At 41.0% G+C, this 7,556-nt stretch overlaps 1 long non-coding RNA gene across 1 annotated transcript in view; it reads right to left on the bottom strand.

Annotated features, from left to right (window-relative positions):
- Nucleotides 1–2,085: 2,085 nt before the first annotated feature.
- LOC138738427 (uncharacterized) overlaps nt 2,086–7,556 on the bottom strand; it is a 41,131-nt gene continuing 35,660 nt past the window's right edge. Inside the window, exons 3-4 of the long non-coding RNA XR_011341542.1 lie at nt 6,347–6,488; nt 2,086–3,039 (exon numbers count right to left, since the gene is read on the bottom strand). This is a non-coding gene — a long non-coding RNA (uncharacterized lncRNA). The remainder of the gene's footprint in view (nt 3,040–6,346; nt 6,489–7,556) is intronic.

Genomic DNA, 7,556 nt, shown 5'->3' with positions numbered 1-7,556 from the left:
TCACAGAGATCCTACTAAATTGGTGTGTCAATGACCCATGTTTAAAGCCAGGTCAGGTCGGATCGGAGTGTTCGCACTGAACCAAGAAAAGCCGGTTCAGTACCACCTTTTACACAGCAACCCGGCATCTCGGGTCAAAAGGAGGTGGGACCTGCATTAACAGTGTTGGCGCCCTGTGTGATGTATAATGTCCACGCCAGGCAATGGCAGCTTTTGGTACACAATATGGTGGGCAATTTTGAGGTGCGTATGCTAGCCATGTTCATTTATGGTACTCATCATGCAAATTTGCTGCACATCATTTTCAACTTAAGGCATAAACTTTTGGACTATTGGATCTGCGTGAACAACATGTGCCTATAATCAGAAAAACATTTGAGGAGAAATTGAAGAGAAGCAGGGAGCTGTTTGAAGCAGAAAGGCGCGTGGAGCTGAGAAGCCACAGAAGGAGATGTTTGGTTGTTTTGAGTCATCTTGCGCGGCTATCTGAGAAAATAATGTGAAGGAGAGAGAGAGAAAGAGAGAGAGAGAGAGAGAGAGAGAGAGAGAGTGGAGAGAGAGAGAGAGAGAGAGAGAGAGAGAGAGAGAGAGAGAGAGAGAGAGAGGAGAGAGAGAGAGAGAGAGAGAGAGAGAAAGAGAGAGAGAGAGCACAAGGGCCAGTGTTCTGGTCTAACATCCTCAACAATTTCAATGAAGATGAGTGGCGGAGTCACTTACGAATGTCTCAGAACACTTTTGACTTTGTATTGGAACTCCTCAAGCCACAATTGAGGCGCAAGACAACAAAGTGGTTACGGCCCGTGGAACCTTGGCTCAGACTCACCGTTGCTCTGTGGTGGGTATGAAACCCCATCGGAACATCAATTCATTAGTCGTATTTTTGGTGCTGGTGTGGCCACTGTGTGTGTGTGTGTTGGAGCACCAAGTTAATGGAGCTTGAAGAGGACCCTTTATAGACGTTTTGTGACCTACTGAGTGTAGTGTGCCTTCAGGAGACAATGGACGAATTTGTAGAACGGGGTACCCAACATGTGCTGGTGCCATCAATCCCCATCCATGTTGATGCAGCTGCCTATGACAATCAGAAAGGGTGGTACTCCATTGTTCTTCAAGCTGTTGTTGGTCACAACTGCCAGTAAGAATTGTGGCATGAGTTATAATTATTTGTCTTCATCCATCAATGTGCTTCACACTGTGCTTTTGTTGTTCCAGCTTCACAGATGTGCATGTGGGTTGGCCTGGTCACACACACAATTCTCAAGTCTTAGCCAACTCATCCATCTACTCAAAGGGCAAAGATCAGGGCAGGTATCTCTTCCCATGTGAAGTAAGTGTAATGCCCCATTTTACAGTGATGTATGTGTAGCTCAAGCAATCAATTGTTTTTACTTGTCACATGCAATCATATAGTACTCAAAGTGAAATAAATATTTTTATAAACTGAAGTAATGACTGACTGAGGGTCAGATTACATCCTTGCATTGTGCAAATGGCCACTAGAAGGCATTGGTGAACTGACCTTTTGTGCTGTCACAGGGTGCATAAGGTACTTAAAAGTCTACATTTCTTTGCCCACAGAAATCCAAAATCATTCGAGAAGTGGAAATTTCCGTGCTTCTAATTAGAATCCCCACTTAACCCCTCAAGAATTGGCTAATGAAGGGGTTCACTAGCCACCAAGTTCTCGATCATCAGCAGAGAAGCTTCAACTACTGTTTGAGCTCGGCAAGACTGGTGGTTGTAGAATGCTTTCAGACATCTCAAAGATCGCTGGAGGTACCTGGCCAAACATCTTCATTTTTGTACCACTATTGCGTTAGACGTTGTTGTTGTCTGTTGTGTCCTACACAATACATGTGAAATTAACAAGGAGCAATTCATGCCCAAGTGGAACACTGAACTAACCGATCTCCCTGAGTCTGATGGAGTTGTTTATCAGGGTTCACAAGCGTGAAGTAACCAGGGGATCCATGAAGCAATTATGTCCATTCCGTAAATAAATTATGCAAACAAGTAACGCATTTTCGTGAATGTTTATTGCACATGTAAGGAAACAGTAGTGCAAATGAAACATTTAGATAACAATTAAAATGGTGAATTCAACTGCAAATAACTATGTACAACTGTAAACCTGAAAAAACACCAATAAACAAGTTTTAATGAACAACACAGTGATGATGCATTAGATGATTCGTATCCCTCCTCCATGGCGGTGGAGCCTTTAAGTAGCCTCTTTTAAACGTCAGCACCTGGGTAGCCCTCCTGGGACCCAGGTGTAATTACTGGGGCAAAGATGCTGAAGCACCTTTTAAATTGCAGGGGGAATCGACCCATTAAATTGCCAACCCGGCGATTTAAGGGGGATCCCGCCCCCACAATGACATGTCACACACTCACTGGAAGTACTGCCGGATGTTTAGGTGTTGGCTGCTCGGTGACGCACGCACGAAAGCATTGACGTCGCCGGAATAAGTGGGTCAGCCATTTTCATTTTCAAATCACATGTGGACGCAACCTAGTGGACTACCTCAGAGGTAGATTAGGGACCTGGTTGGATTCCTACAGGGTTGACCGGGTCAGACCCTTTTAACTGGGCAAATTGTCTGGTTAACCTCATTTTACATGGAAGTTTGAAAGGGCCTAGCATGACTTGGTAGTGCTGAATAATACTGCCATGGGGGTGCTGGAACTTGGTGATATCTTGCGGAATTTCAATGCAGAGCGGGAGCAGGGTTATATGGTGCAGGAGATGCCATGTGTCCAATCAGTTCCTGCATAAGGGAGGTCTGTTCATGCATCTCCTGCTAAGTGTTGTCAACCATTCTCCCAAAGGCATCCATGTGCTGTGCATCCACCTCCCATGCCAACTTCTCCACCTCCATCTGCTCACGCCACATCATTGCCTCGTGGTCCACCTGCCTTTCCTGTTGAAGGCGAGCCCTCTCATAGTCCTCACAGTCTGTCTCCTGTAGCATCTCCTTTATCTCCCTTGTGACCACGTAGGTTTCCCCCATTACGTCTCTTCTTCCGCAGCAGACACTACGAGAACCATGAAGCATAAGGGAAATTAGCTAGATGGCTCTTAATGAACAATCACAGAAAGACATGAGAAAAATTGCAGCCACAAGCAAAACTGTTCTTACCTGGCCTATCGAGACATTTGCATTGGTGGCGTCTGATCCAAGCTGGTCACATCCCAGTCAGCAGCACTTCTGCAGGAGGCCGGAGATGCAGCTGGAACTGTCTCAGGAGGGGCTGCATCCTCCATGGTGCTCACAAGGGCAACAGGGTCTGTTGAGCAGCCATAGCCCCAGATTGCATAGCACTGGTCAAAATAGAGCCAATCCAACTACCCTCGTTGACCACGTGAAATTTTCTCTTCACCAACTTCAACTTATTAATTATCTGCACCTTGTAAAGCCATGCTCCTTCAACTGCAGTGCTTCACAGTTCCTGTCAGATTTTTCTGTATCTCCTCTTCCCCTTTGATGGAAAGGAGATCCCACACCTCCTTATCTCCCCAATTAGACATATGCAATTTCGAGATGTATACAAACTGTTGCAATCTCCCTGCTGCTATTTCTAGCTAGCTTAAAACTACTGCTGGAAAACATGCACTGAACATCATCAATGCATCACCGTCCTGGACCTGGGTAGGTGAGTAAGTCTTTTGCATTGGAGCCGATGCAAAATGAATCAGCACTGATACTATCTACCTTGGCGGGTAAGTACTGAAATGAAAATGACCCCTCCCCTTTCCATCTCATGTTCATCGTATTCACACAGGTAGGAAAAACTGTTAAAAGGCAGTTAATTACCATTTTTCAAGGACAGTGTAAAAGGGCCTCCTGTTAGCTGCTTCAATCCATTTATCCCCCATTGGTCACTCAATTTTCTTACCTATGCAATCCCATTTTAACACCATTTACCATTATTCTACCATGTTACTTTTTATTGTGTAATTTATTTTTATCCTCTTATTTGGTACAATTTGTTCACCGAATGAAATATCCAATATCTCCCAGTTCCAGCATTATGTTTTCCCTCTCTCTAGGCTTCCACTAATTTCAGTTCTTCCAGACACATCATCTGCATTTAAAATGCCTTCGCCAAGTTTCTCAATTGATAAAAACACCATCTGCATTATTCAATCTCACTTGATGTCCCTCCTATTGCAGACATTGTCCATTCTTAATCCTACATCTTTCCCCTCTCAGAGAAATTTAAAAGATACGTTCTCCATATTTCCTAGACTTGATGAGTGATCATCAATCTTTTGACTTCCTAAACAAGGCGTGACCTGCCGAGCAGTTCCTGCATTTTCTCCAACCCTTCTTTTTAATTGCTGTTTATTTGACTAGTGGCAATACTCTTCACGTAAACCATGAACAAGAAAACCCCAATGGATTGCATTTGCCTCTTTAATCTACTCTATGACGAGTCTGCATTTGATTGCCAAAGTATGTTATGTTTTCACTTAATGACTTCAACAAATAAGCAGGTATATTGTGCAATTTTCGGTTCCAATTATTTAATGCCATATTAATTGAAATATGTTGTTGTGACTTTGGTCAAATTAAAATAATAATAATTACAATATTAATTTCCTGCACTGTTGGCAAACTTTTTTTCCATTCAATACACCAATCCCATGTTTAGCAACTGTTTGCTTCCTCCATGTTTATTCAAACATGATTCCACAGCAGCACTGCTGCCATTCTGTCAACCTATCCAATCAATATAATGTTGATTCCTAATTTCACCATCAACTGAGAGGCTTATTGGTACTTTACAGAGGGCAGTTAAAAATAATGTGGTGACATATAACCAGACCATAGTAAAGATTTATTTTTCTGAAGAATATTGAATGATATTGGTTTGACAGCAATACAGAAGTTTCATAATTCATATTTCTGAATGTGTTGTGATTAAATTAATGTCTCTATAAGAATAGTTGAAGTCTCTGCATATTAGTTCTTTAACTTAACCTCCCGTCCTATGAAAATGGTATTTGACAGAATGATCCACTTCAAAATCTGAGGAAGGATTTCTAAAACACAGGACTTCATCAAAGACAGAGATTTGGTTGTGAAAGCAGTTATGCTACCAGCATCACTGTATTATGTGAGATATTCTGGGCCAAGCTGGTTAAAGTAATAATCCATTGCTGGAGCAGATTATTAAATCATTCAAGATCCTGTCCATTTCAATATCTGCTTAATTGATATCATTGTATAAATATTAGCTGGATGATGGAATTGATCTCTTTAACCAGTACAATTAATAGACTGAAAAAGACACAGGAGAAAAAGCACAAGGGGTAATGGAGTGAGTAAAATCAAAGGAGAAAGAGAGAAAAAGTAGGCTGGATTAGCAAAGAGAAGACTTAAATCAGAAATGTAAACATTGACCACTAGTTGTGGTCAAGAAATTGGAACATTTTTTGCACTCCACCTGGGAATGTCCAAAAGCTAAACCATTTTGGATAGGTATTGGGAATCGTTTAGAACAGTGGTTCTCAACCTTTTTCTTTCCATTCACATACTACTTTAAGTATTTCCTATGCCATCGGTGTTCTGTGATTAGTAAGGGATTATTACTTAAGGTGGTATGTGGGTGGAAAGAAAAAGTTTTAATCGTCCCCAATTGACTTATTATGTGCACGGTATCAGAACTGCAAAGGAAAGGGGCCAATGACAATTTTTCTCAAGTGAAATACTTCAGTAACAATTGGTTCTAGGGCAATGATTCTCAACCTTCCCTTCCCACTCACATCCCACTTTTAATTTATTTTATTTTGTTTCTTTCTTTTTAGTTCTCTTGTGGGGTGGGGGGAGATGGTATTATTTATTTCTTTTTCTTTTCCTTTTATAACCACATTGTATATTGATCAATGTAATTAATCAATTTTAAGTTTAAGAATGTATGTATATTCAATGTGGAAAAAATCTATAAATAAAATTATTTTTTCAAAAAGAAATGAGTTGACAACTTACTATCTACATGAACAAAGTTCTATAGTTTAAATTGTCTTCTACTGGGTCAGACGATTTAAATGGGATTGCAGGAATGTGAAAATGATTTTTTTGGTGTCGCAATAACATATTGAACTTTCTGCTCCAAATTTAATGAAAAATCAATGCAAATTTTAGCATCTTTGTGAAGCTCCTCATTTAGATGAGGACGAGCAGATGCTTTTGGAGGCTGAGATGAGACTGGTGCAAATTTCTGGAAAATTGTATCCCTTTGCCAATAACAGGGTATCTTGCAATAATTTGCAAGACAGCATCTGCATAAATTACATCAAAGCCATTGAACTTGCTGTTCTCTTGCATCAAAGTTGTACCTTCTCCCTGTGTTTGCGTAGATTTTCTCCAGGTGCTCCGGTTACCTCTCATCCTTCAAAATGTACTGGGGTTGTGGGTCAATTGGGTGTAAATGGGTGACGCAGGCTCATGAGCCGAAAGGCCTGTTACCGTGCTGTATGTCTGTATTAAAAAAAAGTCAGTTAGCTGATTTTCCCCTCTGCAGCAAAAGATTGCTGAAATGAATCTGCAACACTAACTCAGCCCAGAATAACTACTTCAATTCACATCTGGGATCTTATTTAGGATATCCCAAAAACATCATTTTTTAACAAATTGTATTAAATAATTGGATAATTCAGGTGGTAAGCAACAATCTTGTGGTTGAATTGTGATTGAAGTGTTACATTACAATCCAGCCAAGGTCAGGCAAGTCATTAATTTCTGCTGCATGATTGCATAATTGTGCCCTTTAATGAGCACACTCTCCACTGAAATATATTGAAGAGGGTAAAAAATAGGCAAATCTGGAATGTTTCAGATGCCCAGTAGAAATCATCCTGTCCAGGTGCATCACAGCTTGGTATGGGAACTGCTTTACCAAGACTGCAAGAAATTAAAGAGTGGTGAATGCAACTCAGGATATCGTGCAAACTAGCATCGCCACCATTGACTAGGTCAATTGACTAGGACCAGCTGTCTCAGAAATGCATCCAACATAATAAAGGATCCATCCCATCCTGGTCACTCTCCTCCTGCTGGCCAAAACATACACTACTGTGAAAACACAAACTGTCAAATTCAAGGAGAACTTTTTTCCTGCTCTTAAAAAATCCATAAAAGATGATCTCTTGTTTCCACAAAGCTACCTCACCCTGGCTATCCTCTCTTCTGCTTCCCCCTCCAATCATGCAGAAGAAACATGATTATGAACATGTGGACCTTTAGATCTGTGGTTCTCAACCTTTTTCTTTCCACTCACATACCACTTTAAATAATCCCTATGCCATAGGTGCTCTGTGATTAGTAAGGGATTGCTTAAGGTGGGATGTTGGTGGGAAGAAAAAGTTTGAAAACCACTGTTTTAATCGTACCTCATTGACTCGTTATGTGCATGGTTTCATAACTCCAAAGGAAATGGGCCAATGACAATTTTTCTCAAGCAAAATATTTCAATAACAATTGGGTCTAGAGCAGTGATTCTCAACCTTCCCTTCCCACTCACATCCCACCTTAAGCCATCCCTTACCA

The sequence above is a fragment of the Narcine bancroftii genome, chromosome 7, assembly GCF_036971445.1.
Source record: "Narcine bancroftii isolate sNarBan1 chromosome 7, sNarBan1.hap1, whole genome shotgun sequence".
Classification (NCBI taxonomy): Eukaryota; Metazoa; Chordata; class Chondrichthyes; order Torpediniformes; family Narcinidae; genus Narcine; species Narcine bancroftii.
This window is presented reverse-complemented; position numbering and strand designations above follow the sequence as displayed.